Raw genomic sequence first — 23635 nt, 5'->3', positions numbered from 1 at the left:
GCAAGCTTTATACTATGCCCACATGCCAACACAATGAGCTTTCTACCGGTAATTCCCAGCTCTGATAGGTGAAATCAGCCATTTCCTGCCACAAAAGTGCAAACTTTGACCCTCTTAATATAAAATGACTGTTTGTGAGCCTTTGTGTTAAGGAACCACAAGCAGATGCATGGAACTAACTAACAAATCACTAGATATAATGTATTTCAGTACAGAACAGTATCCCTTACAGCAGTTTGAAAAGCAACCTTAAGCTTTACAGAAGTGCAGAAAAATAAATAAATATCACAGTACACCTTCACAGTATAATGATGTTTTGCCTCTGATGGGTTCAAATGCTTGCAAAATCTCTCAAAGTCTCTGGCGTCATAACCAAATGATGAGCAGCTCTGTAAAAATGACCATGCAGGTGGGCTACTTGCTTGGTATATAAAGCTACACTGGACCCAATTCTGTCTGAAAACTTGCACCTAGTATACATAGGATGTACTAGACATACAAAAAGCACAACACTAAATAATCAAAGATACTGGTCATTCCAAACATGGAGCAGTGATCCTGCCATCTATCATATGGGAGGTTTCATCAATGTAACCCCTTTCCTCTTACAGAAAACACATTCTGCTTCACATAAAATCTCCAAGATAACTCCTGAGTTCAAATAGTTACTTCTATTTCTCTTCAACCATAGTGTATTAATGTAAAAGTATTTTGTCACATAGTATGACAGTGTAATATACCGATATAGTCCCATTTACAAAATTATACTAATCCCAGTGCTGTGAAACACCTACAATTCCCCTAAAGTCTTGCTGCAAGCCAACATATTAGTATGATTGACCATTTTAAGTACTGCATTCAGCTAGTAAAAATTTGATGTACAATTTGGATACATTGCTGAAAAAGAATAAAGGGCAAGCAGATGTGAAAACTGTGGTAATCTGCAACAAAACTGCAAATCACAGGAATACATACTTAAAAGAAAATGCACAGGATGACATATTGATTGTGTGAAAGACTATTATGATGCTAAGTTAATAATGGAAATATTCTCAGTCAAGGTCATGGATAACCCAGTTAAACCTTCATGTACTATACTGATCAAGTATCTAACAAAAGGATATATTCTAGATCAATGGCAACAAGAAAAAGTAGTCTCGGTACTCAAAGTGGACATTATTTCATACCTTGATAATTTCAGATCAATAAGCTTAGCATACACATTATGTAAAGAAATGGAAAGAATAATAATAACAGAACTAAAATCAAAGAAATGATTGGAACTCACTACTTATTGATCTTAATCAGTATGGATTACTAGATATAGGGTGGTGGAAGAGGTTAGGACTGTACTGGATGAAACCAGTAATTTACACACACAGTCTACCAAGATTTTGCTAAGGTCTTTTGACACAGTTCCACATGTAAAGTGAAATGCAGATAAACTCAGCTTGCTAAAATGTAACAAATATTTTACTTCTTAAATGATAGTATGCAACATGTCTGTCTGGAGTTAAAAAACACAAATTATTAAACCAAAAGAAAAGAATGTATAAAGCCTTCAGACTTTAATACAACACAACATAATGAGGATAAGGTCAACTCTAACTAAAATGAACTCACTACAGTAATCAAAAAATGCAAAGCTTCATTTGACATAAAGCATGTCATCAAATGGGTGAATAAGTAGGGCCTTCTACAACCATTCCTGAAAACTAAATGGGATGAAACAATAATGGAGTGAATATCATATGTTTGCTTTGGTTGATAGCCATAAGTGCAGGGTTGCCCATGTGAATGTCCAGTTTATCGCATGGACATTTCCTCAGATGTTTGCCTGGTCGAAAAAGGTAAGTGGGATGTATACTAGGTGTATCTGTATTTGTGCGAATGTGTGTGGGTAAAGCTTAGAGTAAGGGTTAGGTAAAGGGATTGTGTGTGCAATTGTAAGTGTTTAGAGTTAGGGCCAGGGTTAGGGAATAGCTTCAGTGTGTGTGCGCATGTGTGTGGTCTGTGCCTGCATGCATGGTGATTGTCCGAGATGCCTTGTGCAGAGGTAGTCTTAGTGTTATGGGAACGTTTTTTTTAAAGTTAAGATGCACGTTACGGTTAGGACCAGGTTAGAGTTAGCACATATATCAAGCTGGAGTGGTGGGTGGTGAGAAGTGTGCATCATAACTTTAAAAAAAGCCCTTCCCATAACACTACCAGCTACCACTATTCAGACAAATTTGAGTTGAATAAGGTCAAGTTGTGGGTAATGCATTAGAAAAGGAAATTTGTTTCCTTTTTTGATGCACTGCAAGTCAATGCATTGTAAGTACAATATAATGAATGTTTGACATATATTGGTGCATGTTTTGTATGTTGACCAAGTGACATGTTAGTCATTCATTATATAATCAATGTAGTGTGCTGAAGCAAAATGACATCACCATAAATGAGCCAACAGATACAGCTAACACACTAGTACACAAATCTGGCACAAAACTGAGCCCATACAAGATAATCTCATACAGTCTTTCTCCCGCCAAAAGAATCCCACATGAAATTGCATCCAAAAGGGTCATCTCTACTCTCATTAAAAAACAAAAAACACCAGTTCCATAGGACCAGATAAGGGAAAAGAAAGCTTAATTTGTGCAATTAAAAATAGCCTAGCATACCTCTTTATGCACATTCTTAATAGACTGCTAATAATGTTCTATGTTCCTGATTTTCGAAAATTCCATAGACTGCAAGAAGATCAATTTAATCAATACTTAATTAAATAAATCCAGGCTATTTACTAGAGGGTTTGACAGTACCATCACAGTATTCAAATAATCTGGACACATAATGTGAAGACAGATTACTATAGCAGACAATGGAGCTGGGAAACATTGAAGGCAAAGGAATAAGAGGATGATGGAGGCCAAAACAGATATACAGCTTTACTGGAGGAATGAAGATGACTGTGCAAGAACTTAAAAAAACAGGTGTTGATAGACATGCCAGGTGTGCTAAAATCACTGAGGTCACAAAGAGCCAAATTCAGCTAAATGAGTAAACCATTACAAAATCCCTGATATAGTGAAGTATGCTACTTTGGTAACAATCCACAAGGTAGGCCTTTCCACACACCACAATAATTACACACCGATCAGCCTTGCAAGCATATTATGCAAGGTGATGAAGATCCACATAATGGGACTTGTTCAGAGAGACATGAGAAACTTTTGTTTCTATAATCTAATCCTGCATTTTGTTAAAAGCATATCTTATATACTTAGACTCATACATTATGGGGCATGATTGCCTCCCTGGATGAAGATTTATTTGTCTATACAACTCACCTTGATTTGACTAAAGACAGTAGAATTATATCCTATGGAGGAATCATACATAAACTCAGGGATCTAAAGACAAATTAAGCCCTAAATAACTTGAGTCAATATTTGACTATGTGGTCATACAAGACAGATAAGAACAGGATGATGCATATCTTCATCATCCCCTATCACCAGTGGAGTTCTTCAAGGTTCTGTCCATAGACATCTCTTTTTGGCTCTGAAAATATGCAGATGACTACAAACCTGGCAGCTTTGAATTTAACACTGCTGATATCACTTCCAGTCAAACAGCACACAATATTACACATGAATGGCGCAGGAGAAATTACTTTGCCTTCAATGTCAAAAAATGCAGAACTCTGGCATTTGACAAAACAAATTCTACACTATAGATGGGCCACAACTAATAGCTGATGAAACAGTAATATATGGGCAGCAATGCAAAACTAACAAAATAATAAAAGTCCTGGAAATCCTTGTAATGATCTTTCATTTGCAGAACCCCTTTCAAAAAATGCTTGATTTGTGACTTAGTAGAAAGGGGGTGGTCCATGAGCAGACAAGCTAATATGGCCAAAAGATGAATCTTGTTAGAAGAGTATGTCAGGCCAGTGGATAGCAACTCACACAAATATTGAAGAACCAGAGGCATATTAGCCTTAAAAGAGTTCTGATTCTTACTGTGGCAACAACTAGAAAATCTTTTCCACTTATTCATATTTGATTGTGTAGTAGCATATTTTTTAATACCTGCTGCATGTCCTCAGAAACCAAGTGGCTAAAAGAATAAAAGTTCTATCATCCAAGTAATCAACTGTAGAGATTTCAAGATGGTGCATATCAAACAACCCCTGTCTTGTGCAAATAAGTTCAACTTGCGAGGAAGCTTGTGGTATTTGCCCTTGACCATTTGCAAAACAAGGGCGAACCAATGCTGACTACGCCAGGATGGGATCATCACAATTATCTTTGGAGAGGTCTTCTGAACCTTCAGAATGACCCTGAATATTTGTGGAAAGGCATACAGGAACATTCCTGCTCATGGAAATGAAAATGCAGATGTCTTCCAGGCCTGCTTGCAAGGAATCCTGAAGTACAGTCTCTTTAACTACCTGTTGCGAATAGAGGCAAACAGGTCAATCTTAGGAGTTTCCCACAGTTAGATCACTCCCTGAAAGGCCCTGAATTCACTTCGCATTCAAGAGGGCCTGTTTTGATCCTGCTCAGCTTGTTAGCAATAATGTTCTGCTCTGATGAAATATCAGAAACCTGGAGGGACAGATTGTGCTGTGTTGCTAACTCTCAGACTACCACAGCCCACAGCTAGTCTGCACAGGGGGAAAGATCTGGCTCCCCTCTGTCTGGTTATTTACCACATTACTGTGGTGTTACTGGTGATAACTTGAAGAGGTCCCGGAAGCCAAAGATGATTTAGAGGCTCAATAGTGCTTACTACTGCCAAAATTTACCATTTATGTGTTTTTATCTGTCTTGTCATCCCCATGTAGACATCTATTGTTACATACTGAGTAGGAGCTGGAAGGGAGAGTAGGGGAGACCCAGATTGAGGGATAAGTGGCCCCAAAACCACAGTAACATCCATACAAATATTTTAAGCACAGCCATTAATGCCCTTCTAGCTTGCCAATATACTAAAACAGTTGTTCCGATAACTGTCCAGGATGAACTTAAAAATATCTAAACTAGTGCTTGCTTCAATGTAATTTGGTAGCTTCTTCCATGCATTAGCTGCTCTCTCGAGAACCAATTTGTACACCTCTCATTCCTATAGAATCTTCATCATAGGTTGCCTGATGATTCTCTAGTACTTTTTGATAACCCCAAACATTCCCAGAGGAAGTTGTCTCTAAATGCCCTATATACCAGAATAAGATCTCCCCTTAAATATCTAAATGAAACACTATACAAGTTCAGATATTTTACTATTTCATAGCAGTTTAAATTTTCATATCCATGGATGCCCTTGGTATATTTCCACTGTACTCTTTCCAGGTTTACTCATGTTTGTTTTCTTATAAGGTTTCCACATTGTTATTCCATACTCAGGCTTCGGTCTAATGTTACTAACAAACAATTACTTCATCATTTCTGATTTCTTAGACTTTATAAATCTGTCATTAACCAACTGGTTGATATGATTAGAAAAACCTCAAAGCTGGACCTACCCATACACCCAGGTCCTTAGATAAATCTACAGTTTCAATCACTGTGTGCTTTATTAAATATCCACTTTTTAATTTATGTCTCCAAAAATTCATATGTTTAGTTTTTGATGCATTTACCAGCTTATTATTCTCCCATGCTTAAAATGGCTAATTGTATCTAGTTCTTTTGCAGACAAGCCCTATCTGTAACATATTTAATCAATTTATCCAATTTCAGGTCATCTGCTGCAGAACACCTCATATGAAAAAGATAGGTCTGAAAGATACAATCTAAACGTGTACGGGCCTAGGACAGAGCCTTGTGGGGCACCCTGACTGTAACCAAGAATTTCATCTGTCCAACTGCTAAATGATACTTGCCATGTCCTATCTGTAAGCCATGCAGCTATCCATCTTATCAAGAGTACATCATTACCTAGCTGTTCTAATTTATTGATCAGTGTTTTGTGTATGACCCTGTCAAATGCTGAAGTTAAATTTATATAAATGTTTAGAAAAATGAAATGAGATAACAGTCCATAGCAGCAATAAATATAATGGAAAATTCCAAATTAAACCATCCTGGTGGTCCTCCACCATTAATAAATGCTATGAAAAAAATCCTTAAATTAATCATCAGTTCTAAAATACCTCTTCTCAAGGAAAATATCAAAAGCATGACATAAAAACTGAAAAGCACTATCAGGTCCACTAAAGAAGCCCATGAACTTGGACTGGTCCCTGAAGCTAAAGATAATCTTAAATCCTGCATTAACTATATCAGCAAACTAACAAAATATACTCTACATTGCTCTGAACTTATTCACAATAACACTTCCTATTCTGACTCAACAGACATTGCCAATATCCTTGCAAACAAATTTAGTGTTAACTTCATGCTGAGATTTCCACCCAGACCACCTGAAATACCCAAATCCCCTATTCCCCCAATTACCTCTAAAGATCATTTATTGGAAGTGATAAGCAAGATCAAAACTACATCCTCCATGGGACTTGATAATATACCTAGTTGCTTAATTTAAAGAGGTAAACATGCTTCTGCAAACCAGTGATTTAAATGGTTTAACCTAAGTTTTGCTACTGGTTTCATCCCTAAAGAGTGGTGCACTGCAGTACTAATACTCCTCCATAAGGTTGGCCTTACAACTTACCTAAGTAATGGCAAACATATCCTTCTTACAAAAGCCAGTGCTACTATCATTCTTGATGGAGTCACCAGACAATGACAAAGAGCAAATCCATGGAACGTATTGTAACTGACCTCATAAACAACAATATCAAGATTATTAGACTTGACACCCAACAGTTTGGCTCTGTGAAGGATATATACTGTCTATTGAATCTGGTAAACTTATTCTAAAGGATTATGGAGGTTAAAGATAATGGTCATGCAGTGCACAAAGCATAACTTGATCTTGCCAAGGCCTTCAACACCATTCTCCATGTTAGCATCATACAGAAGCTAAATGCTTTAAAAATCAACCAATATGTGGTAAGACAGACAGACAGCTAACTGGCTGAACCACACAGTACAAGTTGCAGGTGCCTCATCAGAACATATGAAAGTGATGATAGTGTTCCACAGGGCTCACTGGTGGGACTTCTCCTTTTTGGCCCTTACTTTTCAGGATTCCAAGCACAGATCCCAAGACCTGTGGCTAATAAAGTGTACAGCTGACTGTAGACTCGGGATTGTTGTTAAGTTACCCTCTGACACTCAAGCCTTCCATAATGCACTCTTCCTAGTAAAATCTTGGTGTACTGTAAATGGCCTCAAGCTAAATGTTAAAAAGTGTACCATCATTACTTTGGTATACAATCCTTTCCCTCATTGTGTACAGACAACACACTTGTAAGGTGTAAATAGTCGTAAAGCTAAATAGCCTTGGAATATCTATGAATTTATGGATCTACTGAAAAGTAAAAAAACAATGGAAATTATGTACTACCATAATGCTGGATCCATTCATCAATGTCTGTCCAATACAACTAATGGGTATTCGAGCCACTTGTTGGATCCAATCCAACACTGCTAGTGCTCCAGCCTTGAGCTCCCTTAAATCTTTTCTCTAACATAATCTCCCTGTGTAACAACGCACCTTAGAACAAGTTTGCTGCCAATCAATGAATGTTGATGTCTTGGAATAAAACAGAAGGTAAGAAAAAGAAGAGGTTCAGGACAGTCTTTCAGGCCTTTGGGAAAAGACATTTTGTAATGGGGATGTAAGGAGGGAGGGGTGTCATATCATATGGACTAAGACAAAGGGATCCAGCATTATGGTAAGTACATAACTTCTATATCCTATTCATCCAGTCTGTCTGATCTGACTGATGGGTCAGAATCCCAAGCTACCTACTGCCCTGGATGGCATCATGACAGGATACCCTTAAGGACTGTAGATCTAAAGGAAGCCCTGAACCTGCATATTATATCCGGAGTATAGTGTTTGGTGAAGGTGTGCAGCATAGATCGTGGGGAGTTTTTGCAAAAGGCTGTGAAAATAGATATTAATATGGTGTTGTGAGCTTTTGGTTTGACTAGCAAAGACTTGTTGTCAGATGTATATAAAAAGGAGATAGCCATTCCTAGTCTATTAGGAGCAAATGAAATAAATAGCTGAGGATCTTGCCTGAATGATTCAGTTCTGTGAAGACAGAATCTCAATTATCTGTGAACATCCAGGGTATGGAGGATGTACTCTCCACTGCTGGTATAGTTTGGAAGGAAAACCAATGAATTTATTGGTTGATTCAAATCAGATTTTGAGGCAACTTTTGGGGATGAAGAAATGTTTAGTTTGGAGGGATACCATGTCCTTATGGAAGATTACATAGTGTGGAGTGGATGCCAAGGCCTATAATTCTGAAAATCTCCTTGCCAAAGTGACTGCCACCAAAAATAAGTATCCAAGATAAAAATTTTAGCTGTGCAGAAAAAAGAAGTTATGTCCTTACCGTAACGTTCCATGTAGAGTGTTCATCTCGCCTTTGTTCTTACACACGGGTTCGGAGCCGATCCTCGGCTCCGAGTCGGCCGAATTGCAAAGCTCTGAATCTCAGAGAAGCTCGAGACCAGCCCATATCCCACAATCCTCCCTGCCATTACTCAGATCTAGTTTGCAAGCAAACCAGATGAAAGGATCCAACACCAGCGGTGCTAGAAGCATACACTCTCTTCAGCCATTCAGAGACACTCTCTCACCATAGCAATAACTAATGGTCTAAGCATATATCCCATGACACACGGGACCATATACCCCGCAAAGGGTCAAGACACGTCGATCAGACTCTAATCCTACCAGTTCTTCCAAACACATGGGGGGGGGGATGTAAGAACAAAGGCGAGATGAACACTCTACATGGAACGTTATGGTAAGGACATAATTCTTTATGTAAGAGTGTTCAATCTCGCCGTTTGTTCTTACACACGGGTAGCGTCCCTAGCTCCGTGACCCTGAGTGACTCATGGAAGAACGTTCCTAAGCACAGTGGAACCAAAAGATGTCCTATCCTTAGAGACCTTGTCCACTCTATAATGAGTGATGAAAGTATGTGGTTTAGACCACGTGGCTGCTGCACAAATAGTGTCCAAAGGCAAGCGAGCCGCATGAGCTAAGGAGGTGGAAACGGATCTGGTAGAATGGGCCTTAGGTTTGTTTGGTAAGGATTGGTTTGATTTAGAGTATACAAATGTTATACAGTCAGCAAGCCATTTAGATAGTGTACGTTTAGTAATTGCCATGCCCTTTTTATTGTCTGCAAAGGCGAAGAGTTGATCCGTTTTTCTGAAAGCTTTGGTCCTGTCTAAATAAAATCTTAGCTGCCTGTGAACATCCAACTTGTGCAACATACACTCCAGTTTGTTAGTATGTTTTTTGAAAAAGGTAGGGAGTTCTATAGACTGGTTAATATTCGTAACTGAACATACTTTTGGAAGGAAAGATGGATTTGTACGCAAAGAAACCCTGTCTGGGTGGAATATCAGGTAAGGTGGTCTGACCGATAATGCCTGCAGCTCTGAGACTCTACGAGCTGAGGTCACAGTGACGAGAAACAGCGTCTTCCACGACAAGAACATTAGGAGACATGACGAAGCAGGTTCAAAAGGTGGCAACATGAGTTGCGACAGCAGCAAATTCAGGCTCCATGGAAAGAAAGGTTTTCTGACAGGCGGTCTAAGATGGAAGGTTCCTTTCAAAAAAGCTTTACAAAGCCTGTGAGACATAATGGAAGAACCTCCCTCACCAATATGGAAGTTTGATATGGCCGCCAACTGTACTCTTAGAGTGGAAGTAGAAGCTCCTTCATGAAAAAGGATGGATAAGAATTCTAAAATTTTATGTAAAGGAGCTACCAAGGGATCTAAGTTTTGACTAGATGCCCAATATACAAAGCGTTTCCACTTACTCGTATAGAGCTTAGTAGTAGAGGCTTTATGAGAAGCAACTAGGATGTGTTGAACTGACGGAAGGAGTAGATGAGACCTGGCTAGGCAGGGAAGCGGAGCAGCCAAGCTGCTAGTTTGAGGGACTGTAGAGACGGGTGAGGAACTCCCGATGAGTGTGTCAGCAGGTCTGGCGCTGGGTCCAGAATCCACGGTTCCTCTATTTGATGAGCTCGAAGAAAGGGAAACCATATTTGACGAGGCCAGAATGGGGCTATGAGTATAATAGTCCTTTCCAGGCTCCTGGCTTTCTGCAGAAATCTGGGAATCAATGGAGTCGGTGGGAATGAATATAGGAGACCCGGGGGCCAATCGTGTATCAGTGAGTCCCTGGGGACATCCCCCGGAGGGGGTAGAAGGGCAAAGTAGCTTCTGCATTTTGCATTCAATGGGGAGGCAAAAAGATCGCAGCAAGGCTGGCCCCATTTGCAGAAGATCTTTTCCGCCGTCTGTGAATTCAGGGACCACTCGTGAGGTAACAGGATGGCTCTGCTCAACCTGTCCGCAATGACGTTGGATGACCCTGGGATGTGCGTTATCAGAAAGCGACCCGTGGACTCTGCCCATTGCCAAATTCCCATGGCCTCTCTGCATAACGGGTAAGACCTGGTTCCCCCTTGCTTGTTTATGTACCAGACTACAGACATGTTGTCTGTCTGAACTGCTACTGTCCCTAGAGGTAAGAGGGCTTGGAAGTGTTGCAACGCTAGGAAGTGTTGCAACGCTAGGAACACCGCCCTCAACTCCAGAACATTTATATGTAGAGTGTACTCCGTGCTGGACCATTCTCCTTGGACTGTTCTTCCCTGAAAAAGGCCCCCCCACCCTATCAGGGAAGCGTCCGTGGTTATTGTGGCTGTTGGAATGGGTAGAATGAACGGACGACCCACAGTGAGGTTCTGGTCGCGCACCCACCATGAGAGGTCCCGTCTGCAAGATTCTGTTATCCTGATCTCGTGCGCTAGGGGTAGGTGTTGGAACGACCACTGCGCAAAGAGCAGCCATTGAAGAATCCTCATGTGTAACCTTCCCATAGGGACTGCAATTAGTGCGGCTGCCATCAGTCCCAACACTTTTAACACCAGTTTGGCCGGGGCTTTCTTGCTGACTAAAAGAAGTAGGACCTGCTGTTTGAGCGTTGAAGCTCTTACTGGGGGGAGTTTTAATAGTGTCGATCATGTATTTAGATCTGCTCCGATGAAGGAAATACACTGTGAGGGCGATAAGCAAGACTTTTCGAAGTTTATGGATATCCCTAAGTGGGAACAAAGGCCGATTGTATAGTCTCTGGCTTGCAACAGTCGACGCTCGGTGGTGGTGGTGAGGAGCCAGTCGTCCAGATAGGGAAACACCCGGAATCCTTGTCGTCTCAAGTGAGCCGCAGCTACTGCCATGCATTTGGTGAATACCCTGGGGGCTGAGGTGAGTCCAAAGGGCAGAGCTCGAAACTGAAAGTGACTGGCCCCCAGCCGGAAGCGCAGGTGATCTCTGGACGGTCTGGCCATTTTGATGTGGTAGTACGCGTCTTTGAGATCTATAGAGCACATCCAATCGTCCTTCTGTAAGAATGGAAGGATCGATTGAAGCGTGACCATTCGGAACTTTTCCTTCTTCACGAAGTTGTTGAGATGGCTGAGATCTATGATCGGTCTCCAGTCCCCTGTCTTTCTTGGAACTAAAAAGAACCTTGAGTAAGTTCCGAATCCTCTTTGGTCTGCCAGGACTGGTTGAATGACTCTGTTTTCGAGCAGCTTTGAAATTTCTACAGCTGCTAGTTTTCGCAGACGGGGTGGAACGTCTGGAAATTTTCTTTGTAGAGGTGGTGTTGAAATGAAGGGGATCTTGTATCCTCTGGTTATAATGCTTTTTACCCAAGAATCTGAAGTAATGTTTAGCCAGGCCAGTGGGTATAAAGCTAAGCGGCCCCAGACTGCCTCCAGAGCAGGACAGCCGGGCCTCCATTCAGGAGTGCTGGAAAGGCTTCCAAGGGACGGAATCCCTGTCGCCTTGGTTATGTGGACCCCCTCTGCCGCCGGAGCGGCGTCTTCCGTTTCTACCCCCTCCTCTGCCTCTGGGGGGGGGGGTATCACTCTGTGTGGTCTGGAAAGATCCTTGATTCTTACGGAACCACATTTTTCCGCCTCGTTGCCCTTTGGGGTATGGTCTAGTAGGAGCAGAAAAACGGACCCCGACAGCAGACAGGGTCTTTCCCTCTTGCTCGCACTGAGTGAGAGTCTCCTTAACCTTGGGCCCAAAAAGTGTGGCACCATCAAAAGAGGCATTGGCAAAGGAAGACTTGAAGGCTTCCGCAAAGGAGCACAGCCGCATCCATGATTGTCTTCGAAAGGATTTCGCTGAAGCTGCAGCTCTACTCGATCCCTCGGCTGCATACGAGATTTGCCTCATGGATGAGTTTACTATGGATGTGAGGGTGTTAAGTTGTGCTGTTACCTTATCTGAAACAGCAGCATCTGTGTTACCCTGGAGGGTATCTGTCAGCTCCTTGATGAGATCCCTCTGCAAACGTGTGAAATGGGTCAGGTAGTTTAGCGAACGCATGGAAAAAGTCACTGAACTAAAAATGCGCTTCCCATATCTGTCCATAGTCATAGAATCCTTATTAGGAGGATGAACAGATGAGGAAGACTCAGACATCTCCTTTTTCGTGGCTGCCGCCACCACCATAGCGTCGACAGGGACTCCAAGATTTATCTTGGGGGGGCAGTGATGAACTTGTTTGGTTTCCTAGGTACTAGTTCCACTGTGTCAGGTGTCTCCCACACCCTTCGAGCAATCAAATCCATCATCGAAGGGCGGGGTCACCCAGGAGGTAGAAGGTTGAGCCCCAAAAGCCTTCAGCAGCACCGACTCGTCCTCAGAGGGGGCTAGGGACTGCCAATCACCCCTCTGTTTCAAGATCTCCAGGATGTCTGCAAATGACACATCCTCCGAGGGTGATTTGGGGGACCCCTCTGCCTCATCCAAGTCGGTGTCAGACGTTAGAGATTCCTGTGGGGAATCTATGTACCTCCTCTTGCACAACCGTTTCCTTGGGACCTCATCAGAGGGGGCTTCTGGTGAGGCCTCCAAGGAACAGGGGGAACCCTCTGTGGGTGGCTGAGGCAATTGGGCTGGACGCTTGGGATGGATCGTGGGAGCAGAAACAGAAAGTGGCCCTTTTGGGGAAGGAGAAGATTCCCCTGATGATGTGGTTGTCTGTGCAGACAATACCTTCCTCATAAGGTCAAAGGCCCCCGAACCCCTGGCCAAGGGCTCCCCCGGTTCCGAAGAACATGGAAGCATCCCAGAACCAGGTGCCGTGGGCTCCGACCCCGAGGATGGAGCCGAACCAGTCTGTGCCGAGGCCCCGAGAGGGAGAGTCGGCACCAACAGGTCGGTACGACTCTAGGTCCCGGAACCGAGCAAAGACCGTCGGCTCCGCGACTCCCCTAACGGTTCCGAAGGAGTCGAAGTCAAAGGTGTCGATCGTGCAATGGACGGTTTCGGCACCAAGGGCTCCACTATCATCAGGTCATCTTCTCCCGGCTCCGAGATCTGGATGGGTCTCGAAGGAGGACCCGTTGGAGATATGGGGAGGCCTTCTAGTTTCGACACCAACTGGGAGGAAACTGCAATTAACTTGGAAAGGGCCATGTTCTCCATGAGTTTCTGCATGACACGATCCACATCTGTGTCAGATAAGGGTCTGGAAGAACGGGTCGAAGGAGCCGAAGATGGCACCGACCGAAGAATGGACGGTGGTGGCAGTTCCGACACCGGTTCCAAGATCTGGGGCTCAGTAAAAGATAAGTGTTTGACGCTCGGCCCCGAGATCTGTGGAACCGGTGAACAAACCCGAGAAGATGAACTCGGAGCCGATGACATGGGCTCTGACATCTTCGACCCCTTCGATGATTTAGAAGCCTGATCCGACTTGTCCAAAGCCTCTTGAAAGGCCGGCTTCAACAATCCTCTGTCAATAAGCTTCCTGTGTCTATCTGTCATGACCCTCCCGCTAAAGGAATGACAAATAGAGCAATCCTCTTGGAGATGGAGAGGGCCAAGACAGTAGACACAGGAAGCATGATTGTCAGTAATGGACATTTGGCTTTTTCTGACATTGTAAGTAAGTTACAATGACAATAACTATAATAACAGGAAAACAATTACTATCCTAGCAATATAAAAGTTCAACTAGCAATATATGTATACTAAACAGGTTATATATATATAACTTTTTACAAAAAAAACCACACCCAAGAAAAAAGATTAGGCCACAAGTGTGCCTGAAGAAGAAAAATGGGTATATATATATATATATATATATATATATCACACACACACAGCACTTCTACAATAACTACTAACTATAAGGAAGTATCAACAAGAAAAAAATTTGAATTCTTATCTGAAGAAATCTACAATAACTCAAGTTTCTATCTGGTCCGAGCTCACGTCGATCCGTCTGTTGCAGCAGCAAACTAGATCTGGGTAATGGCAGGGAGGATTGTGGGATATGGGCTGGTCTCGAGCTTCTCTGAGATTCAGAGCTTTGCAATTCGGCTGACTCGGAGCCGAGGATCGGCTCCGAACCCGTGTGTAAGAACAAACGGCGAGATTGACCACTCTTACATAAGCCTTATTTCAAATAGACTTTTCATTAAGGCTTCTTAAACAAAATTAAGGCCCTAAGTACGAATTTTTGTAACTGGTGGGCACAGACAGAAGGTACTTTTGAAAAAAACATTTGCACAGTTTATGAGAAGTTGTGGAATGTGAGTCAATGCCATTATGATAGAAGAATATGGATCCCAGTTGGACTTTAATAGTAGAGCAACTGGAACCTGAATAAAATAAATGTGAAAAGAATGAGAGAATTTCAGAAACAGAAGCAGAACAAGGGTCAATGCCATGACCAGCTACTCATATCAAAAAATGTTTCCATTTGCTTCTGTATACTCTTCAGGTAGATTAGTATGGGAAGCAGAAAGTATGCAAATGACAATGAGATAATGAGGTGTTTTAGCCATTAAGTGAACTGGAGACACCATACAGTTAATCTAAGTTTGGACAAGTCCAAATGAGTCTGTCCAAATGGGTAAGACAGAAGCTCTGAATGCTTTATCAGGTGAGGCCTTAATAAGGGAAACCAAATTTACAATAGCCAATATGGGACTACGAGGATCACATGTGGTTTTCTGTAAAAATTTATACATAAAGGGAAGTGGTACAAAGCATAGAGAAGTCTAATAGGTCACTGCCTTATTAAAGCATCTCTCATGGATTGTCTCTCTGGAAGAATCAGGGCAAAATAAGCTGCTGTATTTGGTGTTGGTTGGGGAGAAAAATAGATCACAGCAAAACTAGCCCAACATCTGAATAGCTGATATGCTACTGCAGTAGTAAGTGACAATTCATGAGGCATCAAGGTGGATCTGCTGAGTCTGTCTGCTGGGTAGTTAGTCCTTCCCAGAATATGTGTTGCAGTCAGGAAATGATGCAAAGCGATTGCTCACTGCCAAATCCTCATGGCCTTTTGGGAAACGGTGTAGGATTTGGTTCTGCCTTGTTTGTTCATATACCAGACATTGGATACATTGCTCTTCCTTATGGAAATCATTTCTGCAGTTAGAAGGTCCTGAAATTCCTGTAATATTAGGAGGACCACTTTCATCTCAAGGATACTGATATGAAGATTGGTCTCTATGTGATTCCAAGTGCCTTGGACCACCACAAAATGCTCCCCCATCGTGGATGTAAATGGCACTGGGTAAGGATTTCTTAACACCAACAACATGGAGGGCCTCAAGGAAGTGATTGGTGTCAACACCTCAAAGGATGAAGATTCCAAGACTGAGAAGTGAGTCAATGAGTTGGTGTGAAGGGTGGTGGTGAATATCTGTATCGAGTGGATTGTTCTAAGACTCCATTGACATTAAAGAGCTCAGCATCATGAGTCAGTTGCATAAATAAAAGGACCAAGATAAAAGTACCAGATGGCACCATGGACACAGGCTCCAGGAAGTGACAGGACTCCAAAACCTTCAGATCCAAAACATGGACCAAGGAAGGAACAAAAATGGGAGAGAATGGTCCAGCCTGATCTGCCCTAGAAATTTAAGGTATGTAACGACACCCATCTAAACCTGCATTTTCAACAAGGCCCTCATCCCATTCCATATCTGAAGAACTCCTAAAGGACCTGAAAGACAGTAAGGATGAAGTTGAAAGGGGTCTCGAGATGAACCTAGGTAGTTCCTTCTCAGACAAATCCTGACTATATTGATGTTTTGACTACTTGTCCTGGATTACCATTGGTTCTGAGTGAAACACTGCTGATGTGGGGACCCTGTCTGCCCAACAGACTGAGGAGCCAGCTCCATTCTGGGTGCTTTTGATGTTGAAGATATGCTGGAGTCTTCCATCTTCCTTTTCCTTGGATTCTGTCTTCTTTTCTTTGTGTTCATCTTTCTCTTTGTTTCTTGGCTTTCTATCCTGTTTGTTTAGGGGGAAGCAATCCTTTAATAATTAACTCGTTTTTACAATCAGCCAAAAATCTAGGGTTGAAAGCTCAAAAGATAAAGCAGCCCACTTAGAGGTGCTCCACTGAGAACCAGGATGTCCTGGGGCAAAATCTTATCATCACATTTGGCATATTTCTTTAAAGCTCTTCTCTTTCTCTGGCTGGTCCACAGTAAAATATATCTATAACACTACAAATATAATGTCTATCTAGTTATCTATTTAAGCTTTCAAGCCATAACAGAGATATGAACATGTTTTACTCTACATTTATTCTACATATCAAAATATAATCTAGAAACTTTAAATGCTTAAATGATGGGATAAAGTCGGCAGTCGTCACACCTACATGATGCAGTTACCAAACAAAATAATCAAATCATGCAGTTAAAGAAACATTTAAAAATCAAAGGAGTGCTAAAGAAAGCAATCTTAGAAATTTTAACATTTTATCTTTTTTAAAGCTTTATGAGTAAAATATTGCCATAAACTAAGGTGAGTCACTTAGCTGCGCATGATCTCTCCAAACACAAAGACAGCAAATGAGATCTGAAGATGGTTGCTTCACAGGGAGATAATGGGACAGAAAAGTTTTAAAGGCGCTTGAGGCTGGAGAACTAGCAATGCTGGATCGGATCCAACAAATGTTTTGCTAACCCATTACTTGTATTGGATGGACTGGATGAAGAGGATCTAATTTTTTTTTTGCTTCTTCTGATTTCCCGTGGCACACAGACTATTTGCAACAGGCTGGTGCCTCTCCTTGATTTCATGGTCTGCTGCATCCACCTTTACCTTTGACACCATCGGCCTCTCTTTTTCAGATGATATAAGAATGTCATTTGGTCTTGATAAATGTGCAAAAGCAACCTTTAAAGCAGGAAAACTGCAACGCCAGGAAAACATCAGTTTGGCACAAGAATGTGATATAAAATGTGATATAAAAGAATTTCAGCAAGAAGGAGTGTATAAATATTTGGGAATTGATGAAGAATCAGCAATAAAACATGAACAAATGCAAATAAAACTTAATAAGGAATATTTCAGAAGACTTAAATTAATCCTGAAAACAGCACTGGCATCCGGGAACAAAATCCAAGCTATAAACCAATTTGCTCTTCCTGTCCTAACTTACAGTTTTGGAGTGACTGACTGGCCCCAAAATGTGTTGGATAGATTAGATGGGAAAACAAGAAGGATGCTTAATGCTCATCAAATGATTTATAAAAATCAGTGCATACCAAGATTATATATTCCGCATTCCGAAGTGGGGATGGGCCTCTTTGAAATTGATTATTTTTATAGATCTGCAATTGTGGGACTTCACACATACCTGCTGACCTCACAAGACCCAAATGTAGTGAAAGTTTTGAAACATGAGGAGAATAAATCTAAGATGACTTTGCTTAATATAGCAGAAGCTTATCAGCGTCAAGCAGGAATGGAAATCAAACCAGAAGAAGATAAAAATCAGGCAGCAATTGAATGTGCCAAAAATCCAAAGAGAGAATATAAGATAAAGGATCAGATGAGAAGGCAAAAAATGTGGAAAAAGCATAACTATAGTTGCAAGTATAGAAAAATTCTGGAAGAACCTCATGTTGATCATGAACGAACACTAGAATGGTTAAGGAGAGGTGAATTCAAACCAAGAGATGCAAGGTTAATATTGGTAGCCTAGGACAGTGGGCTGCATACACGTTGGTTTATAAAGTCCATTGAACATGTGGGAGAAACAGACAAATATAGGTTTTGTAAAACTGAATTTTAAACAGTTGTACACCTCGTTGCTGGTTGTGACATACTAATGGCAGAAGGACTATATACTGAAAAGCATAATAATGTGGCAATACTGTTGTACTGGAGATTGTGCAAACATTATGGTACTGAAGTGGCTGAAAAACACTGGAAACATGAGCCACAAAGCATTATAGAAAATGAAGAAGTCTGCATCACATGGGATCATCCATTACCAACAGTTCAAAGGATAGATGCTAGAAAACCAGATATAGTGGTCCAAGAAAAGAAGACAAGAGTAACATTGATCACTGAAATTGTCACACCCAGTGACTACAGTGTCTTGTGTACAGAGAGACACAAAGTTATAAAATCTTAGGATCTGCAGGCAGAAACAAGAGCAATGGGGAAGAAAGATACCCAGACAGTTCCAATAGTAGTAGGAGCAACAGGTCTTATAAATAAGAATTTACAATCATATTTAGATATGTTACCAATGCATGTAACTTCATATGAACTGCAGGAGGAGTCAGTACTGGGCACACTGCGGGTGCTGCGAAGAGTACTACTGGCTGACATCAAAGACTGAAACAATACTAATTTCATGAACTTTAATGGTACTTTGACTTAGGCAAGGGGTCTATTCCCATCATGGTATTAGAAACCCAAAAGACTTGGAGAAATTAAAAAAAAGCAGATGGAAATATGGGGACCATTCCCATCAAGGTATGCAAAAAAACCTAAGCATTTGGAGAATTCAACCAAAGCAGATGATTTAATTTTCTGAAACAGGTTCTGGAAGGCAACAAGAGATCACTTTGATTTGTAGCACTGGGTCCAGAAGAGCTACGCAGGAGTAGAAGGATATTCGCTTATCCTGAGGAGTAACATGATGGGTCCAGTCAGTCAACTGCTCCATTACTTATTTATTTATATTTGTTTACCGGGGTAGTGTACTGATCAGTATTGACCAATTTTTTCAGTATAAATGGAGGCTTAGTGTTTTTCAGAATGCAGGACACTATAGTCACTAGGTGTAGCTCTTTTAATAATGAATGCTACTTTTGTCCTTTTTTTAACAGACATATCTTTTTTTCTTGCTTCTACACTTTAAATTGTTGGTACTGGATGATCCCATGTGATCAGCCCCTCTTCACTATCAGCAATTCTTTCGGATTCTTGTTTCCAATGCTTCTCAACTACCTGCATGTTGTAGTGTTTGCATAATACCCAATGTAACAGTCTTGCCACATTATTGTGCCTTTTGGTGTACAGCCCCTCAGACATAATTTTATCACAAGCAACAACAAGATGTGCAACTGTCTCCAGTTTTGTACTACAGAACCTACATTTGTCTGCATCTCCAAATTTTCCTGCAGATTTTCTAAACCAGTGCGTATTTAGTCCACTGTCTTAAGCTGCCATTATTAACCTTTCATCTTCTGGTTTAACTTGATCTTGATCAACATGTGGCTTTTCTAGCAGTTAATTATACTTGCCGATATAATTGTGAGCATTCCAGTTGTCTTCCCTTTACTTCTAGTCACAATCATTATTTGTTTCTGAGACTTTCAGTTGCTACCTGTTTTTGTTCACCTCTGCTTTTAGTTCCATACTGCTCCTTTCTAAAATGCTTTTGCTAATCTGAGCAAAGGTGTTTTCTTAAAATTGCTTTCTTCAAGGTTTACAGCTTTCAATGTGTTTGGAACTGATAATTTCAGCAAATATGTACGCAGCCCCAAGACTGCAGACCTACTGTATACATATAGTCAATTTTAATTAGGCCTTTACCTCCTTAAACAGGGGGTGCTTAAATTTTGTTAAGCTAGGGTCACACGCCACTCTGCCATTTACCCGGTTTCTCTTTTTCCAAATATCAGTGCATAATCACCACTTTCCATACACTACATTGCTTTTCCACATTATCAGAGCCAAACATCATTCTTTTATCACATGAAAAAGTTTTAACCATTTCTAATTGTGCTTTCACTTGCTTGTTTGATGAGCCATACAGTTTTAAATCATTCACAAAATGTAGGTGACAGGCCATTTAGCAATGTTGCTTTCTGCAAGTCAAGCTGTAGCCATAGTCTAATCCATTAAATAAAAATTTAATGGCTTAAGGACATAACAAAACAAAGTTCATCCTGGCATATACCTCTTTGGATTTTTATCCCAGAGACAGTAATTTTTGAATCTTGTGAGGACTCAGTTGCACAGCAGTTTGCCACTGTTTCATTGTGACAGCTATGTAATTTATCAATGTATTGTAAATTTTATGCACCTGTAAGCATTCTACAATCAATAAGTGTCAAGCATATATGTACTGTAAAATAAAGTGTTTAAGTCAAAGAGACGAAAGCGCTTACTAGAGGTTGTGTTGAAATAAAGTGTTGGTTTCCAGCAGATTTGGCGATTTTTTTGTAATTTTATTTTACCTTTGTTGGTTGTTCTTTGCTGCTTTGGTGAGAGATGTACGCATTGTAACCTATGTATATCACACACAGGTTCTGCCTTATTTTACAGCTGTCTGTTATAGCTTTGTGCAGTAATAGATGGTCATCTCTGTCATTAAATTATCTTTTAGAATTCTACTGTTCTGTTGCCATGATTGAATTGTTCTTTAAATAACTGTCAACTCAATCTGCATCAATTCTACTACGAAATACAAATGTTGCTGGAAGCAAGTCATTGATATACACTTCTTGAAAGATTTGCATGTTCACTTTTAGGGATTCTTTTTCCTATTGTTAACCACATCTGTGTCAGTTCATATGTATATATTGTAAATTTTACTTGAGGTTCGATGATTGTTTAAAGGTCTTAATAACTTTAGCCATATGTCAGGTATAGCATCTGAACCAATCCAGCACTAATTTATTGCACAATTTATGGCACAAAAAGTATCTCTGACGTCTCGGCTTGAAAAAGCCTTCAAGGCTTATGAGCCTTTCTTAATTTTTATTGGCTGTTATATCCATAGTCAAAGTGCTGGCTAATAGGATGTAGCACTAACATACTGCTGTGCCTTTAGTCAAGCTCTAAGCTCTATACTGCCTTTTCCTTTTGAATTGCTACTTCTTCCAGATGATGTCATAGTCTATGGCTTGCCGTGGAACCAATTGTAGAGTGTGCTTCCTCATGGTAACATCCTCCAAGGCTCTAAGAATGTCTAGCACCTAAAAACACTGTCAGTATCTGTAAACTTTAAAATTTCAGGATAAGTATATGTTTGTTTTCTGGTTCTGCATCATCTTTTTTTCAGAATAATATATCCATGCTACTTCCTCTGCACTACAATAAATAATTACTATAGACAAGTATTTTCAACATACCGTCATATAAAAATGATTTCTTCCTCCAAACAGTTTTTGAGATCGATTGCTTTTTAACAAGTTAATATAAGTATATACCACCATGAACAGTAATCTCCAACCTCAGTTTGATCTCAAAATCTGAAAACTCTTTTTTCTTTACATCATCCTCTCCTTCTCACAGTCCATCTCACTCTTCTCAGATGGGTATTCTGTGATTGGGGGAATTACACAGGTGATCTCTGTTGATAGCATTATCCTTGGCAAACCTGTTTTTCCCTTAATTCCTACTGCCTAACAGTACCCTGGACAAATGAGACTGTTGCAATACCAGACACATATAAACACTCACTTCTGTGCATAAGTCAATCTTGGATTCAGTCCATAAATGCACTGCTTAGAGGGCGCTTGTCCACAGCCCATCATCTCACCTTGCTGCAACACCCAACTTCTTTTACGTGCCAGCACTGCTGTGGACTGAGGTGCCTTCTTTCACCCAGGAAGGGTTAGCCAGAGTTGGCCAGTCATTCTTACCTTCCTTTACTAACTCCTTCTGTGTCCAGGTCACTAATCAATTCCAGGTCATCTAGGTTGCAGTCAGGGCTTCAAACCTGTATGCCACAGAGCTACCTAACTTGACTGCTTGCTAAGCATTTTTATTTATTTATTTTCATTTCTTGATGGGTAAATCCAAATGGATGTGGAAACCCTTTTCAGCAGAGACCTGGAGAGAAAAGCTTAGTTGGTACAATATAATACAAGACACAATATAAATTAACACACATAAATTAAACTTGTGTGTTATTTTTGACAGTGCAGTATTAGAAAACTATAACCATCAACATATTGAACTACTTCATATTACACAAAACATATCAAATAAAAGAATATGTTCACAGTGGTGCAATCACACAGGTACAATACATTAACACTAGTGAAGATCTTTTATAGCTTGGATTTGTTTAAGGGTGTGACACTGAGTGACAAAAAGTGTTATTAAAGGCATATCACTTTCAATTAATCTCTTTTCTTTATCTTTTATTTATAATCCATTTCTACTCGCACTTTTATTTCTTGGCATGTGAACTTGCTTCATTTGGACCAGTTTGTATTTGCATTTATCATTTGTTCTGGTGCTTACTTTATGTTAGCTGCTTTTATAAAGTAAAGGGCTTCTGTTTAAACATTTACATAAACTCAAACTGTCAATGGGTTTTTGAGTAATTCATACTGGATCAACTGGGATCCCCTAAAAAAAAAGATGACTGGAGAGGCATATATGATTTGCATATTGTCAACAATCCAAATATGCTTCTGCACAAGCCACAACATTAATTTCAGAACCTTATCTGTTTTACCTTCCTGCACAGATATAAATACTAGTTGCTATGTTTTTTTTTTGGCAAATCCTCCACATTCTGACTCAGTGATACACTTAGTGGTGGTGATGATGGGTAATCTGTTAATTGCTCTGCAGATCATTACCATAAACACTATTTAATTTTGAAAAAGACATTTAATGACAGCACATACCCTTATAAAAACACATAGTTTATTTATGTAGTGAACCAGACCTGAAAGTGATATTTTATAAACTCTTCCCACGGAGATATTGTTATTATACTCCCATGTGGATTAAAGCAGAACCAAAAATGTGTACATGTACAGTGTGCTAATGCCACAAAAAGGGTATTTTGTGCACACCTCCTGTAGTGCAGGATGTAAATAATATTCTAAACTTAGAATCAACATACTTCAGATAAAGATTTCTAATACAGAAGTATTGCAGGTATATCCACTGTTAACCCACTGCATTGTAAAAACAAGATGTTTGATAACTAGGTGCAAAGAAAAGCATACTTGTAACACCATTTACATAGCTGTAGGAGATTGCAGTAATATTTATCAAATGGTAGTTAGGCTCTTCTCACTAGCATTTTCTTTTTTCTCACTTAATACTGTATAAAACATTTACAAACAAGATAAGTTACACACTGCAAAAGAGTAAAAGAATGTCGACAAGATTACTTTTATAAACTGGATTTTTGTATTACTCAAAAAAACATTTTACCACATAGCCCTTTCGTTCTACTTTGCTTT

General features: G+C 40.4%; 1 protein-coding gene across 1 annotated transcript in view; it reads right to left on the bottom strand.

Annotated features, from left to right (window-relative positions):
- LOC122790588 (collagen alpha-1(XXVII) chain-like) overlaps positions 1-23635 on the bottom strand; it is a 1538899-nt gene that overhangs the window by 471940 nt on the left and 1043324 nt on the right. The gene's annotated exons all lie outside the window — the stretch shown is intronic.

The sequence above is a fragment of the Protopterus annectens genome, chromosome 16.part0 (assembly GCF_019279795.1).
Source record: "Protopterus annectens isolate FY-2018-M chromosome 16.part0, PAN1.0, whole genome shotgun sequence".
In the NCBI taxonomy this organism is placed as follows: Eukaryota; Metazoa; Chordata; order Ceratodontiformes; family Protopteridae; genus Protopterus; species Protopterus annectens.
The sequence above is the reverse complement of the archived record's forward strand: the minus strand, read 5'-3'. Positions and strand labels throughout refer to the sequence as shown.